Source organism: Calidris pugnax, unplaced genomic scaffold (assembly GCF_001431845.1).
Source record: "Calidris pugnax isolate Ruff unplaced genomic scaffold, ASM143184v1 scaffold69, whole genome shotgun sequence".
In the NCBI taxonomy this organism is placed as follows: Eukaryota; Metazoa; Chordata; class Aves; order Charadriiformes; family Scolopacidae; genus Calidris; species Calidris pugnax.
In genome coordinates, this window is record NW_015090859.1 from 8,107,491 (window position 1) to 8,124,263 (window position 16,773).

Here is a 16,773-nt window from a genome sequence, read left to right on the forward strand (position 1 = left end):
TAGAATAGAGAATGCAAATGCCTCTAATAAATTGCCTTGCAAAGAGGAGTGATCTTGGGAACAGCATTAGGAAACCATTTTCTTCTGTTTCCAGAGAAGGTACCCTGTGTTGTACATCAAAAAGAGAAAAAAAGTAAAACAGTGCAAAGCCATACATTTAAACTATAATTTTATTAAAAGAAATTACAAGAGTGCAGAAGATGTAGGCCACAAAAGGAGACGAGAAAAAGTGATTTGCGAAAAATGAATTCTTTTCATCATCCTATAGCTACATGAGCAATATATTTTAATTGACTGAATCTGAGAACCTAGATTTCTCCTCTTTTCCTACTCCCCTTTTAACTGCAGTGTTAGCCTTCTTTTATGAGGCCAAAGATGGCACGGTACCAGCACTGCTATGAAGGAAATACCTTACCGTACATGTACTGTGAATAGGCTTCAGCTACTGGCAGGGGGCTGAGTCTTACTAGAATGAAAGGGAGAGGGCAAATAAATACTCCTGTATTCTAGGTTATACAGTAGGAATTGTCACCCACAAGATCTGTGAATAAGCACCACAGGGGCCATTGTGAGGGCACAGGAAACCTAAAATAAATCAAAACTAAAGCATAGCAAGTTACAGTTTCCTTAAGGAAAGAAGAATCCAAGAAATAAGAAAAACCACTGACTTTTTTGTGAGGGACTATTTCGCCAGGTAAAACCAAATACAACTCCTGTTCTTCAAAATCCATGAGTGGAGAGACAAAATAAATGCATATATTTCAAACCAGTTGGGCAAGCCTGTATTGTTAAGGGGTCTGTATTGTAAGGAAGCCTGAACCTCTGATCCACAGCAAGGATCATGATTTCTGCATGGACAGTGGAGAGAAATAATGCAATTGCAATTTCATTGAATAAAGCATTGAAATAAATAATGTTATATTAGTTGTAACTAAACTCTTTATTTCAGGAGTCACAAAAGAAGCATGTTTCCTGATTAATATAATGTAAAAAGTCAGCAAATAAATACTTAAGTAGATTTACATTTGAAGTTGTCACATTCAGGTTTCAGCATCAACCAGCTCCTGAGATACAAGCAGCACTCACCTTTCTGAGCTACCATTTCAAAGCCTTTTCTGCATCAGACTACTGATGCCTCATATTTTTAACACGTGCTTTATCATCATAAATTGCCATTTTGTCATAATTCTCATAAATACTTCTTTTGCTAGTGATAGTAAAGTATTGTAGGGAACATTAAAGGAGATGTGGAGGAAATTTACAGTACTGTGAATGTGGGAACAGGAAAGGAGACAGGGGAAACCCTACAGGGGTAGGCACAGGGGCTTGCGGAGATGTAAATGCTTCCTGTGGAAGGGATGAAGGGTGTAAATCTGTACCAAAGACTTCATTTTTCAGTGTTCCAACTACTTATTGGACAACTTTATCTGTAACCAGCAGAAACAGATTCACAAGTTCACTCAGAGGTTGTATTCTATCCATTAGCTGGTGAAATATAACATTGGTGCTCTCTTACCTATTTTACTTTAAATTGAGCTATCTTCTGCTATCAATTGTTATACAGAAAGGGTGGAGCAGTACACAAACTCCATGTTTACGTTCCCAGCTGCACCACTGATTGTCTGTATCCTGTGAACAGGTAGCACGAGCTTCACTAGTCAGGAATTGGTTTAAATTTCACCTTTTCCCCAGTGTAGATGGAGAAAAATATGTTATCATAAGGTCTTGCCTAAAATGAAATGTAATTGATGAGATCCAATAGGTTTAAATCATCTAATTTACCCTGCGTGCAAACCACAGCACAGTGAAGGTTGAGGTTACATTAGGTTAGGCCCATATTAGCCAAGCCTGATCCAGGTCAAACTCACTCAAAATTAAGCCTTATGCACATATTTTAAAAGCCCAAGAATAATGCTCAGCAAATCAATGTGTATTTTGAAAAAGAAAATTAAAGCATTTCGAGTCAATTCCAAGCATTATTCTCCATTTCCCTCACTGGAGTCAGAAGTGAAAAAAGCAACTAAGGTAACAAAATTTTCATTGAACCCAAACAAGGCATTTTCTCTCCCTTTATTCTTTAGTATATTTGTAAGGATATTACTACTATTAGTCAAAATAAATGTTGTTAAATGCAGTAGTGAAACATGGACTTGGAATATGTAATTGAAACAGCACTGTGAAAACACCAGAACAAAGTGTTTTCATTTTTCAGAAATAATCTCCATTTCACAAACACTTTCAATCAAACCAAAACTGTAATTTTCCTGCAAAAGTACTGTTCCCCTAAGAAATGCCCCCTACCTTCACTCTTCAGCGCTCTTACGCCAGGCTGGAGAGAGGGAGTTCTGCTGAGCCTTCCACAGGGTAGCAGATGACATCCAGGTCCCTATGAGCTCCTCCCACCATGAAGAGGGGACAGTGAAACAGTTTAGTTCTAGAGAAGGTCTGTGCTGGAGTTTCAAGCTAGCGTAACCTGCCTCTGACCACATACTTGTAGATACACGAGTGTTTGTGCGTATGAGCATGCGCATCCTTGCACAGACACCCACACAGACGTATCATACATACACACACACGTACTTGCATATATATAAGTGCTATTGCTTTAGCCTTATCTGCAGCCAAAAGCATGACAGAAGAATATAGTGCCAGGAAACATAGTGATATCTGAGAATAAAGTCCTCTCTACTACCAATAGACGCAGCAGAAGTAGATTATCTTGCATGAGTTTCCATGGTAAACTACATTAATGAAAAATGCCTCATATCTGAGTTGCATCACAAGAGAGCAATTGTAATGGAAGTAACAATGAGATATGTAGGTGATAATATTCTTCCTCCTCAGTGTAGCAGAATGGGAGGAACATATCTCTGTTGTGCAGTAAATGCCAATAGGTGTAGCCAAAGTGTTTATTGTTCTGAAGCCCTCAGGAAATTTGGGTAAAAACTAAAGCCAATTTTTCTATTGGATCATTCAGTGAAATGAATGTTCATTATAACACAGAGAAATGAAACAATGCAAGGCCATTTTAAATTTAAATATATTTTAGCAAGTAGAGCAAGGACTGCCGCATTATTCTCTCAGTAGGGTGTGAGCTGCTGTATCAGTTAGCATCTGTTCTTTGTAATTCCTCCAGTCAGAATGCGATGATTTAGTAAATACGCAAAAAGCCATACTTCTGCAAATTATCATTTTTCCTGAGGTGTTTGTTTCTAGTTCGTATACAGTAGATGGCACTGGTGGAATAAGGAGTTACGCTACGTGGCAACTTGTAGAAGCTCTACAGCCTCCAGCATTTCCACCATCTTTCAGTGGGAAGACACCATTGCTCAATGTTTCTGGTCTCCGGTCTTTCTTTTGTACAGGGCCTACAGGAACAGTAAGTGTGTGAAAATTTTTATTCTTTATTTAGAGTGATTACAGTGTGAGCAACCTCCCAGTTCACTGAATTGCAGAATGATTGAGGTCAGAAGGGACCTCTGGAGATCATCTAGTCCAATGGCCCTCAGAGCTGGGTCAATTAGTGAACAGGTTGCTCAGTACCATGTCCAGGCAGGGTCTGACTGTATGCAAGGAAGGAGACCACCCAACCTACTTGTGCAATCTGTCCCTGTGTTTGACCAGCCTTATAGGAAATCAGTGTTTTCTTATGGATTCCAGTTTGTGTCCATTGTCTCTTGTCTTGTCACTGGGCATCACTGAAAAAAGCCTGGCTCTTTATTCTTTCACCTTCCCTTCAAGTATTCATACACATTGAGGAGATTCTCCCTGAGCTTTCTCTTCTCCAAGCTGAACTGTCCCTGTTCTCTCAGCTTCTTCTCACATGTCAGATGCTCCAACACCATAATCATCTTTGAGGCCTTTTCCTGGACTAACTCCAGTATATCCATGTGTCTCTTGCTCTGAGGAGCCCAAAACTGGACCCAGCTCTCCAGATGCTGACCAGAGAGGAAGGATGACCTTTGATATGCTGGCAATGTTTTTCCTAATGTAGCCCAGAGGGCTTTTGTTTTTCTTTGCTGCAAGAGCATATTGTTTACCAGGATTCCCAACCTCCCATTGGTGCATGGGATAACTCCTTCCAAGGTGTAAGACTTTGCATTTGCCTTTGTTGAACATCATAAGATCCTGTTTTCTCACTTTTCCAGCCTGTTGAGGTCTCACTCTGAATGGCAACACAACCATCACGTCTAATAACCAATCCTCCAAGTTTTTTATCATCTGCAAATCTGCTGAGGCTGCACTCTGTCCCAGTATCCAGGCTATTAATGAAGATGTTAAACAGTATTTGCCCTAGTATCACTGGTTATACACTTGACATTGTGCTACTGATCACAGTCCTTGGAGACTGCCATTTAAGCCATGTTTCAGGCTGCCTTATTGGTCATTTATCTAGCCTTCACTTCATCATCTTGTCTACAAGAATGTTACAGAAAACAGATTTAAAAACCTTGCTAAGGTCAAGATAAACAATATACGCTACTCTCTCCTTGTTCACTAAGCCAGTCAGCTTGTCATAGAAGCCTGTTAGGCTCATGACATATTATTTCCTCTCATAATCCATGCTGACTAATCCCAATCACCTTCTTGTCCTTAATATGTTAGGAAATGTTTTCCAGGATTAGAGTGAGGTCATTTTCCAGGATTGGGGTGAGGCCATCCAGCCTGCAGTTCCCCAGATTCTCTTTCTTGCTCTTCTTGGAGACAGGAGTGATATTTGCTTTCTTCCAACTCTCAGGAACCTGGAGGAAACCCGGAGGAGGAATCTCAGGAGCTCCACCATTTCACAAGTGCTGCAGCTAAGGCAAACCCTAATCTTCACATCCTCTAGCAAATATTTCCTGGTTTTGAATATCAGATCCAGTACAGCATCTCCTCTCATCAGCTCCATGATGGCCTGTGTTAGGAAGTCATCATGAAGGCACTCCAGAAACTGCCTCAATTCATTATGCCCTGCTGTGTTACCCTCCCAGCACATATCAGGGTGTTTTAAGTCCCTGATGAGAATCATGAGCCTTACTCAAGTCTGAAGAAAGCCTCACCTACTTCTTCTTCCTGATCTATAACAGACACCCACCACAATGTCACCAATATTGGTCTGCCTACCAATCCCAACGCATAACCTCCCATGCGGCTCACCATCCATTCCAAGGCAGAGCTTCATGCACTCCTGCTGCTCTCTCACATAAAAAGCAACTCCCCTTCCTTGCCATCCCAGCTTTTCCTTTCCAAAGAGCCTCCATCCATCCATTGCATACATTCCTGTGAGCTATCCCATGTCTTCATGATCCCAGTGAGGTTGTAGCCCTGTAACTGCACACAGACCTCTAATTTCTTCTGTGTGTCCTCCATGCTACTTGCATTTAGTGTACAGACCCTTGGTTGTGCTGATATCCCCAGGAAAAGTGTAAGAGGCTGCCCCTTTCCCTCTACTGGTGAGGCCCCACCTCAAGTACTGTGTCCAGTTTTGGGCCCCTTACCACAAAAAAGACATTGAGGTGCTGGAGCATGTCCTGAGAAGGACAACAAAGCTGGTGAGGGGTCTGGAGAACAAGGTTTATGAGGAGAGGCTGAGGAACTGGGGTTGTTCAGCCTGGAGAAAAGGAGGCTGAGGGGAGACCTTTATCGCTCTCTACAACTACCTGAAAGGAGGGTGTAGAGAGGCGGAGGTCGGTCTCAGGTCACAGGTGATAGGACAAGTGGAAATGGTAATCCTGCTTCAGCAGGGCAGTTGGACTAGGTGATCTCTATGGTCCCTTCCAACTCTAAAAATTCAGTGAAATTGAGTGAAATTCAGTGAAATGGTCTCAAGTTGCACCAGGGGAGGTTCAGATTGGATATTAGGAAAAATTTTTACACTGAAAGGGTTATTAAGCATTGGAATGGGCTACCCAGGGAAGTGGTTGAGGCACCATCCCTGGAGGTATTTAAAAGACGGATTGACATAGCCCTTAGTGACATGGTTTTTATCAGAGTTAGGCTGATGGTTGGACTAGATGATCTTAAAGGTCCCTTCCAACCTCAACAATTCTATGATTCTGTGATTCTCTGATCTCAGTCAGGGCTGACCCCCTCCCCCTGGCAGCTACACTTAAGCTGAGGCTGGGCCCTGCCTGAACTATCGCCCCCACAGACGTGCCCCTTCCTGGCCCCAAGCCCCACCAGTCCAGACCTGGACCCTGACCTGTGGATTGACTTCTCGGCTTGACCTTGCCCCTGCCTCAACCTGGCAGCCCACCAGGCTACCCTGCTCCCTGCCTGGGGCAGTGGGATGAGCCCTGGGTGGGGAATCCCTGACCTGCCGGCCCCATGGAGAGCAACCCCCAACTCAGCTTCCAGTTCTCAGTCCCCATAGAGCCACTGGCCCACAGAATGCCCTGACAGACTGAAGAACTGATTTTTACACAGCTTACGTTGGGTAAAATAAATTAGGCCTTTCTTCAAAATTAATGCAGACGTGGCCTCCTTCCCCGCTTAGACCCAACATCCCAAAATAAAAACAAAGCCTGTTTCTTTGGTTTTAACACATTTTTCTCATTTCCTCATGCACGAAGCACAAAATATTTACTAAAGGAGCTTTCAGATATTTTTACATTCCTGAGAGATTGCTGGGGCACTGATACAGTTCGGAGTGATCACAGCTGAAAGAAACATGACATGTATTTTAGAAGAAACCTCCTATGGCAACTTCAGAACCTCTGTGGTTTGTCAGATTGGCACATGGGCTTCCTACCACCGGCCAAATGATACAAAGTTAAGGTTACAAAAATCAAGGAAAAATCCTTTGACTGGAGCCCAAACCAACTGCCGATTAAAAATGTATGTCCAATGCCCTCACAAGGCTATATTAAGGGGGGATGTGAAGTCATTTAAGGCATTGAGATAGAAGAAAGTATATGGATGGTGAATCCCTTTTAGCATCAATCTGAAACTAGAAGACCTTCTTTGGTGCTAAAAAAGTAAGCTGAAGATCTCTAATTTTATTTAATTTATTCAACTTACATTGAAAAGGCTTTTTCCCTTTAGGAGACAAGGTAAATCCCTAGAGCTATTACATAAGGCTAGCTGCTGCTTGGAAACTTCTGCAGTACTTGCCCTGGGCATCAAATCCTAGTTCTGAATTTTCCAGCTTTATTAGCACTTTAAATATTACAGTCCAACCGATTTGTTTTTATTCCAGTTTTAGGTTTAATGGTGGTGTTAAAAAAGTGAAGCCAAATGGAACCTTTTACTTCCAAGTACGCTTTAAAAGCATTTTGACGAAAGAAAATCTTGAACAAGTTACAACTTTCTATTCTGACACGCCACACGTGAATAGAACAGAACCAGAGTGATTTCCTAGCTACCTGGACAAAACACGGTTCTGATTGTCAAGAATAAGAAGTTATACAGTCAGCATAGGGAAAGGGAAAAAGGGCACTCTTCTGTGCCAGAGAACAACTGGAAATTTTTATATATACACTAACACTTTAAGGGTTTTTTCCATGCATTATACATGCACCACACTAGGTTGGAACAACTTCCATACAGCTTTTGCACAGGATGCACAATTGACAGGTCTGGGAAATCATTCCTAGGTCTTTATTCTCTGCTGGACTTTGGGACTGCACGGTCTCATCTTCCAATTCGTTGTATGTCACTGTGTTGAGTGAAGAAGTGGGCAACCTATTGGCTTCCCCGATACTCTGGTGCCAAGTAACACATGTATTGTTTCCCCAAACACTGCTTTGGCAGTTACTTCATGAACATCTGCTGCCCACAGCCAGGAACAACCTAGCTTCCCCTGCAACTGATGGTAGCAGCAGCAGCTTGTGTCTTCACCTTCTGAAAGTTCAGCTCCCTCTATCAGCTTGAGGTCTATAGCTTAGGGCAGTGAAGAGCAACTACCACAGAAGAGGTGAGAGCAGAGCAGTTGTGGTCAGCGTAGCAGTGTAAGATGAAATATGATGTTTCACTGACCTTCTCCAATGCTTCAGTCCATTCTCCTGGAGAAAGTCCAGATTTTCAGAATTCATGGTAATAGCTGGCATTGCAAAAAGCCTGATAAGAGTAATGAAGTATGTTAAAATTTTTACCTAAACCTTGTTGGAAAACTGATGAGTTGTGAGAAGGAAATAAAATGGCAAATGACAGTGGAGAAAAAAAAAAAAAGAAATTTAACTGGACTTCTATTGTAACGTAACACAAAAGGTGGCTAGCTTCTCTGAATTCTGGTGTAACAATGTCAGGAGTGATGTGGAGTTAAAAAGAACAAGAAAAAGGCATTAAATATAATCTATTCCTATTCTTGCAGTGGTAGCTGGCCCCCATCCAAGGCATTCACACAGAGCTACAGAATCCCCTCCTCCTCCAAACCAAAACACACAGTAGGGATGTTTGGTGATACAGATGAGAAGTGAACAAAAGAAGGAAAATAGCTTGAGACATTCTAAATTCTTCTCCAAAATATATACCCAGCAGGGATGAATATGAATCATCAGTCAGAAAGGCACATAAATTACGATCTTCCTTGTTCTGGTTTTCTTTCACTTGCTTTTAAATTTGTTGAAGGATTGTATTGTTTTGTTTTGTTTTGTTTTGTTTTAAACACCAGAGGCATCATTTTCTGTATGCTCAATTCTTGGGTTACATTCAGCATTCAGAATTTTCTGAAATACAAGCCATACGAAACAAGTCATTCTTTGTTCACCCTCATAAATCATCATGCAACAAAATCATTGCCCCTACTGCCTGCAGGTGATTGATTGAAAAAATGAGTCCTGACACTGAAAAGATTATGACAAAGAATAGGGCACTAAAATGTTCTGCTTAAGAAAACAGAGCCTTATGTGGAAAAATAAAAGGTTAGTTTCCTCCCAATTAACTTCTGGGGCACAGAATTCTAGTTCATCAATTTGCAGCTGATGCTTCATGTCAACAATTTGTAAATTAAAGTAGGATTCATCTCTTCTGGGAAGCAGGAATGAGAGTTTTACAAAGGAGCTGAGATTCAGATGTCTGCACTTTCTCCTCCATGCCATGTACAGAGGAGGATGCCATGCCAGAGTAGTACAGAGTATTCACCGTGTTTCCAGGGATGGGGCATCTACAACCTGTCTGGGTAACATTTCAAGGAGATGACTCTCACTGCCATTTACTTGTCAGGTTGAAAAGATGGCCATGAAACTATTTGTCTGACTTCAGGGACAGATTAATTATTAGAACATTTATCAGATCAATAGGAGACTTGAGTTTCATTTTTCCCACAGCAATCAGGGTTCAGGTTTCTAACTGCCTATTGGCAGAAGGGAACTTTAGCCCCTCCTTGATTAGTACAGGTGGGCCACTGCTCAAGCAAGTAACAGGGAGTAACCAAGTGGCAATACCACTGAACTGAAATCACAGCCATCTGGGTTTCTGTCAGCACTTCCCCGAGTGAAGCAGTCATGATTAAAAAAAAAAAACCAAAAAAACTTAAAGCCACATCTAGGTCCTCTGTTTCCTTGGCAAAAACCAGCACTGGCAAGCAAGAGACTCCTAGCGTACTCTTTTGACCTCACTGACTCCTGAATTCTTTGCTGTCCCTGAAGAATGAAGAGTGCCTTTCTCATAACCAGATGGTTAAGTTCTGCACTGGTTGGGCTGCATAACTCTCAAACATGCAAGCAACTATGTCACTGACCAGAAAACAGGCTTGTCTATTCTGCTTCTATCTGATGATTCTGAGATATAGCAACACTGACTGTTATTTTGTTTGGTGTAACTAGAAAATGCTTAGAAAGACTGCAATCTTCAGGGACCTTAGACTGTAACTCCCAGAGAGGCCCAGACAGGGAATAAGGTCCCAAATGTTCAGTTCAGCCACAGTAGCAGTACTCTTATCTATACAGAATAGAAAAAAACCTTTAGGCACATAATTCATTTTCGTTAGAAAATTAAAGGATTGATTGCTTTTTAGGCACACAGATGAGCGAACAGATTTATTTTTTTTTTTAATTCTTCTATTAAAATTAGACATCTATGTTCTTTCAACATACCCTTTAGGCACCTAGCCAATTTTTCAGATTTTTCCCTCACTGCAATATTTGTACTTTGTTGTATTAAATTTCACCTCCTTCCCACTGTTCTGTCCTCAAGGTTATCTAATTTTTCCTGTGTGACGTCCTAGTTCTCTTCTTTATCGACAGTTCCATATCAGATATCATTAGTTCAATCCTACTTCTCATGCCAAAATCATTAAAAGAAAATACTAAGATGCACTCCAAGGCTGATTCATGAAAAATGCTTCTAGTAGTTCCCTTCAAACCATTACACCTTTTTTTTTCAACATTGCCCATTTTCATCTTCACTTTAAACAGCTCCCTACCTATCTTAAAGTTGGCACCTCTGTCTTATTAATGAGCACTTTCCTACGGGCATCATTTCAGATGCTTTACTCATAAATTGGTCTATCTCAGTGGGATAATTCCCATTTAACTTCAGATGTCTTTAGGGTGGTCATCTACAGCTAAGCTAGTCACCCCTAGCTAACTTTACAGTGAATGGAGAGAAAAAAGCACTTGTAGGTGTGATTCATCTGACTTATTTTAGACATTTACTTTAGGATGGGATGGATCGTACCCTAAAAGGAACTATTTTTTGGCATCGCTAACAAGGGAGCACGGGGTGACTACTATAGAGATAGATGTCTCCAGAGCAAACATGTGCATTTAGTCAGATGAATCCCATCATTTGTTACCAAGCAAATTAGATCTTTCATATATCTCTGCTGTATAAAATATGTTTTCCAAAACACAAATTCAGTTATTACAACATAAAATTTGCTTGGCAAAAAACCAAAAAAAGAATAAATTATTCTTTCCATCATAATTTTATCTTGCATCCAGTTGATGTTACATTAGTAGGTCTGTTGTTGCTCAATACTTTTTTTCACCTGGAATAAATTAACTTCATGTGTTTTCCTTCTATCTGCAAAGCATTTATTTCCATTTTCTGTGCATTCATTCTGATCTTTACAGGAGAGATGGGAAGGGACTCTTTAAGAGGGAGTGTAGTGATAGGATGAGGGATAAGTGTTTTAAACTGAAAGAGGGGAGATTTAGATTAGATATTAGGAAGAAATTCTTTACTGTGAGGGTGGTGAGACACTGGAACAGGTTGCCCAGGGAAGCTGTGGATGCCCCATACCTGGAAGTGTTCAGGCCAGGCTGGATGGGGCTTTGAGCAACCTGCTCTAGTGGGAGGTGTGGAACTAGATGATCTTTAAGGTTCCTTCCAACCTAAACCATTCTATGATACTGTGATTCTATGATTTATTATTATATGTATATTAATACATAATTATATACTATATAATATTGATCTTCTTGTCTTTATATTTATGTTTTACATTTTCTAGTAATGTGCTGGCTATTCTAAAAGTTATGCCCAACCAATGCCAGAAGTCTGGAACAAAAGAGATTCATTACTAAATCTTTCATGTATAACTCCTCAGTTGTGTGTCTTTAGAGTCAAAATTCAAATAACTACTAAAGGTAATAAATGCAGTTAAGCATTCATTTTACAGTCAGTGAATCACAACAGTTATCAAAATCCATAAACATGAAAGGGGGAGAATGTAAAATTACTCTATAACACATGACCCAAGAGCAGTAAGCAACCTCCACTACCCAACTCCTCTTTAATGTGAAGCCTCTTTGCAAACAGATGCACTAGAAAATGATCTCTCTGATGCTTACTAAATTAATTTCAAATTGACTTTATTAATACCAAATAGGTATCCTTATTAACAGCACACATTATGAATGTGTAAATATCACTAGATTGCCATATTTATCAGAAATAATAAACTGCAAACATTTAGCATAACATTAAAATCATTAATAGACTATAGTTGGGTGGGTTTTTTCATACTCTGAACAGTCGAGAAGCATGCATAATGTAATAGCATATTTTGCAGCTGGTAACAGAAGGCCAGATTGCAAGAGATATTTTAAATGTGTTTTTATTAACAAGAGAAAAATGTCTTTCAACTGATCTGAAGCAATTTCTGAGAGAAAAGCTGAAGAGGCTATCATTATAAAATGTAATGGTAAATGGAGAATCCTGGCAGAGAATGTCCTAGGAAACTATTTTCCTCTGTATGTGATCCATATTTACTAAAGGCCTGATCCAAAGCTCATTTGAAAGTCAGCTGAAAAGCTCCTGCTGAAGTCAATGGATTTTGGACCAGTGTTGGAGTGCAAGTAGCTGAAATTATCCACAGGGTTTTGGACTCGAGAGGGAAAGTGAATGATGTTCAAGATCATGTATGTAACTGGTGTTAAAATGGAAGATGAGACTGAACAGCAAATTTTGATATGATGTGGAGTGATTCTGGATGGCTTTCCCCATTCAACGACCCTCAAGGCTTTGAATCTGCGGTTTGAATCAGAAGTATTGCAGAAATAGGTGGCAGCATCTGGAGGCTTCTGTCGACCCAACAATAAATCTTAATTCATATATCAGCCCTAGTTTATTAAATACTATGGGTTAATAATATAAGTAGTTCTTTAACAATACATGGATAAAAATTTTATTTGGGAAATTAGATGATCAGAAAAAATTGGTAGTGAGAACATTCACATTCAGGAAATGTGTCAGAGCTTCCTATGAGCAAAACCAGAGAAGCTCATTCACAAATGAGCTTTTTAACATTTAGGTCATGTAAGAGTGAGACAGTTTTGTGTTATCAGTAGATTCACTCATCCACCTTATATAGACTAATATAATTTAGTATTGATAATATCTTATTATATATATTAAGCTGATTTTATATCAGAGATAAAATAATAAAAGAAGAATTATGCTTTGCAGCAGTATTTCTTCACTATTGCATCAGTGCTCAGGCTGTGGTTTCCATCTGCAGACTCTCCCAAGCCCCTCTTTAAACTTTAGGTAAAATTTGTAAATAATAGTTTAACTACCTAATAATGATATGTTGGGTAAAATGTACATTTTGAATTAAAACTTCTGTTCTGTCCTTTCAATTTGTTTTTCTCCCTCTGTTATTATTGTCATAATTATTGTTAATGCATTTCATATTATGGAAGATATGAATTCTTAATGTACTATCGGTATTGCATTATTCATTATATGCTTATTGTATCATGTATTTAAGATTTTAAGTAAAAACTAAGAAGTCTGTTACACTGAGAGGTTTTTATCAGAGGCTGGCTCCTGGAATTCTCTTTGGGAGGATCTCATGCCTGAGAACTGACATATAGTTTCTAGTGTCAAAGGAGACAGACTTTGTTCGATTAGGAGTCAGCTTCTATTAATGCAAATCTCTAAAATAAGTCTGGGGATCTAGGGATGTCTATTTTTCTTCCTGTTGACTATAAAGAAGCCCAGAATGAGTAGCTCAGATGTAGATTAAGAGCTATGTGTGTTCGGTTACATGAACTCCATTTCAAGTGATGAAAATTTACCACTGTCTGTAATCTGATGGTCTTCTCAGAAGGGATGAACTCTACTCCACATCTTCAGGAGCAGTTCCAGTAGAGTGGAAAAGGAATCAATAGGACACTTTGTGCACTGCAAGATTTTGCAGTTCTACCAATCTGAAAAGGTACCATAATTTCCAGAGTGACATTGCTTGCCTTGAGAAATTGTAAATTCTGAGACAATCATGATAACATTTTTAAGCAGGAACTTCCTAAAGGGGTGCAATCTTCACCAAAGGTAAGGCATATGAAAAGAACCACTCACTCTGCATAGCCTGTATAACCAGAAAACTCTCCGAAGCTTGAGAACAGGTGGTTAAACAAGACAACACTTTTGTCTATAATGCTATGTAATAACAACACTTGTGAGCATGGTATGTTCTGCCTCCCATTCATTTACTGTGTACACAATAGCTTCCTGCTCCTCTTGTCCGTGTGTCCACGGGTAAGCCCATCAAGCAAACACGAGAGAAAATGTAGGCTTCTGAGAGATGTGCAGGGTATGTGCTGCTAAGTTCACACTGACAGGCTGGTCTGCATGACTCACAAGTTCAGTCTTGACAGTTTGCCCTCAAGCCACTGATTTGCCCTCAACACATCATGTAGACATACTTGGTCGTGGTCTGGAAATGAACGCCTGTTGGAAATGTTATGCCTTGGCAGGGTTCCCACTGCAGAGAGAAAATCCCTATCCTTTTTAGGAGCTGTGTAAGAATAAATGATCGTGATTCAGAGTTTTAGATCTAAATCAGACCTAAACTTAAAGGAGAATAATAGCAAATTTACAGCTTCGTCTCTTCTGTACCTTTAAGAATATTTAGCAGTGTGACTTGCATCATGCTATATATTTGAGAGTCAGCAACACGAATGTGTTTGAAAGCTCATTCAGAAGACACAGGCTGGTTTAATGTCCAACACGGTCCTCGTTCATTCAATCCAGTGGGGCAGCACTGTCAGAATAGCATTTCTGTTACTGGTAAGAACAGGCAAGCGCTTGTTATTTTCTGTTTCTCTTTTTTTCCTTTTTTGGTTTTTTTTTGGGAGGAGGGTGGGTGGGTGGTGGTGTTACTCTTTAATTTAGTGTATGAAAAGAGCCTGGACGAAATTTTCTGGATTGCTGTTGATGCAGAGTGGAATTGAGAGCTAGGTATAGCCTTGTGACTTTAACCAGCAGTTGTCATTGAAGCAGAGAGCTTCCTAATTCATTCTTCATCATCCTATAGATGTTTTTGTTTGACCTAATTATGTGTGACTGCAGGTGTCAGTCTTTCTTAATGTACTTGAATTGTGTGCTAGGAAAAACATTACAAGAGCTTTGAACATAAGGTGTTCCAGACAGGCAATCTATAGAGACTTTTATTTGCTGGCTCTGTATATCACTGGTGGTTTAAAAACTATACGAAGAAAAGTATTATTTCTTTTAAAAATCAAACTTGGTTATTTCTGTGTAAGCTTGGTGCTATAAGGCCTGAAGCAGAAGATAGGGACGCTCTGTTAGTATCCGTTGTGTAGCAAGGTAGTAAAATGGAAGAAATCATTAAGCAGACAGACCATAGCAAATTTACATGGCAGCTATTGTGTAATGTTGGATGAGTTTTCTAGTAAAAAAAGCCATACTGTAAAGCTGGAGTAAATATAGAGTGTCTGTATTAGTGAGAACGTAAGGATACACATTGATATGGGGGATGAGCTATCATCCAGATTAAAGATGCAGCTTGCAACATGGGAAGGAAGAAGATAGGACAGTGCTCTACCCAGCATCCTATAATGGGATAAATGGTGAGATCACCCTCAGCTCCACTTGTGCCAAAATATTTTGCATGGATGGTAGGAGGGCAGTATCCAGCTTTTCTATTAGTCACTGGAGAGATGAGGACTCAGATGGCATTGTAGATATCTAAAGTGGAGTCAGAAGAATTCCCCCTTTCTTGTTGAACAGTCCCCCATTGCTCTTTCTCTCTCTAATACACTCCCCCTTCTTTCATGATTGAACTCATTAATTTAATTAATCATTTGATAGTGAGAAAGTACCACTCTCAGACAGCTTGCTTTTCTATATTTCTTGGGGCAATGAGGAAAATTGTACATGTCTATAAAGACACCTAAAAGTTTACTGTGGTCATTTCTACTGAAGCAAAATTTGGGAACCCTTAGCAAACATTTTCTTAAGGGTTAAGACAAAGTACATGTGCAAAAGTTTCATGTAGTTTATTTCCTTGTATTCATTTACTATGCATTTTATTCTTCTGTAGACGATAGCAAACAAAATCTTCCACCCATGCACATCCTTTCTCTTAAACAATGTGAGACTGAGTTTGCTTATATTCAGCCTCTGTCAGTGGTTGCAGCCAATCCTCACCAAATGGAACAGCAGATACTCTGCCTCTTGGGTAGCTTTTGTATGCTGTTTTGTTGTTTATGATTCACATACCATGCTGGGGTGGACCCCTGTTCTATTTGTAACTGCAAGCAAAATTCTGCTGTTAAATTCTGCTGATCCCTCAGCACTTTGGTAGCTGTGTTCACAAACAGGCAATCAAAACTGACGGCGATGTATACAAACCAGCCCTTCCCAGCAGATATATGGATAACATACATGGAACACCAGGATCCTTTTGTGTCTTGTTTTTATAATAGGACATGCAGATGGTAAGGGTGCCTTCTGCGTTCAGCATTACCTTTTCAGAAGTCAGCTACAGATTGTTTCCAGCTTATAGCTTCCCTTAATATCACCACCCCTATGGCAACAAATGAGGAACCCGGTGTTCTAGGTGTGCTATGCGTAATGCCTTCTAGCAAGGAGTTAGTTTGGATTCACTGCTGGCGGTTTTGACTGTGTATCTGTGAGGGTCCTCACCTGCCACTGCTGAAGGGAACTAATGAAATGCAGCACAGGTCAGTGACAGTGACAGGCAGGCACTTCAGCTGGAGCACAGCTTTTGTTTTGGTATTCTCACTCACCGGGATCACTCTCCTGTCTTTGGAACAAGAAAGATTTGTTGCCATGTCAGTTACGTTTTTCGGAAGATATCAGTGCCCTTTTGCAGCTCTGTCACACAACTACCACTGTGAAATATTTTTGTTGCTGGGGTATCTCAACTATAACACTGTTTGTACTGTTTAGCACCCACACCCCAACTATTCCTTTTCTTGCTTCTCTACAGCATGGCTAACTGGGCAAACCTATTTTCCTAGACCACCACTACAAAGACTTTCCTACTATTCAGCAGAATTAGCTCTAATATCTACCTATGGAGAAGAATCTCGTGGCAGACTAATCTTATTCTGCTCCTAAAAAGTTAATACATAC

The 16,773-nt window shown here is 40.0% G+C and overlaps 1 protein-coding gene across 1 annotated transcript in view; it reads left to right on the plus strand.

The window, feature by feature from the left end:
* The first annotated feature begins 14,371 nt into the window (after positions 1 to 14,371).
* The window catches only part of TMTC4 (transmembrane and tetratricopeptide repeat containing 4), a 92,081-nt gene continuing 89,679 nt past the window's right edge, over positions 14,372 to 16,773 (plus strand). Inside the window, exon 1 of the mRNA XM_014944188.1 lies at positions 14,372 to 14,439. The gene's annotated coding sequence lies outside the window, so the exon portion shown is untranslated. The remainder of the gene's footprint in view (positions 14,440 to 16,773) is intronic.